This window comes from Octopus bimaculoides, chromosome 9 (assembly GCF_001194135.2).
Source record: "Octopus bimaculoides isolate UCB-OBI-ISO-001 chromosome 9, ASM119413v2, whole genome shotgun sequence".
Taxonomy (NCBI): Eukaryota; Metazoa; Mollusca; class Cephalopoda; order Octopoda; family Octopodidae; genus Octopus; species Octopus bimaculoides.
The window spans coordinates 22,123,437-22,124,142 of NC_068989.1; the positions used below are offsets into that span (position 1 = coordinate 22,123,437).

Here is a 706-nt window from a genome sequence, read left to right on the forward strand (position 1 = left end):
TGAGGCCCAATGTACGAAGGTCTTGCCTCACCACCTCAGCCCAGGTCTTCCTGGGCCTACCTCTTCCACGGGTTCCCTCAACTGTTAGGGTGTGGCACTTTTTCACGCAGCTATCCTCCTCCATTCTCACCACATGTCCATACCAGCGCAATCGTCTCTCTTGCACGCCACAACTGATGCTTCTAATGTTCAGCTTTTCTCTCAAGATACTTACACTCTGACGGGTATTCACATTGACATTACACATCCAACGGAGCATATATATATATATATATATATATTAATCTGAATGTTTTGCTAATTCAACTCATTCAGATTACGATCAAAATTTTATCAATATCATTTGAAATATCAAAGTATTAAAGAAAGAAATTTACAAAATGAAAGGCATCAGTAACAGAGATAAAGAAATGTGCAATATAGGGAAGAGTCAGAAGGGTACTCAGTATTCTTACATATGTATATCCAAGACAACATGGCCGAGAGGAGAGTGATGACTAAGATCAACATGGCCCAGATATATATATATATATATAAATATATAGTTTTAGGGAAAAGAACCAAGGTTCATGAACTCATCGATGAAAATCCAGTCACATATAGAAAAATTAATAAGTAAAAGCACAATAAATGAGTATAATATAATACAAAGTAAATATCATAAGATAAAGATAATATTATTATTATCTTTATCTTATATTTACTT

The 706-nt window shown here is 34.6% G+C and overlaps 1 protein-coding gene across 2 annotated transcripts in view; it reads right to left on the reverse strand.

Moving 5' to 3' along the window:
• The window catches only part of LOC106868041 (mitotic checkpoint serine/threonine-protein kinase BUB1), a 61,283-nt gene that overhangs the window by 44,341 nt on the left and 16,236 nt on the right, over positions 1 to 706 (reverse strand). The gene's annotated exons all lie outside the window — the stretch shown is intronic.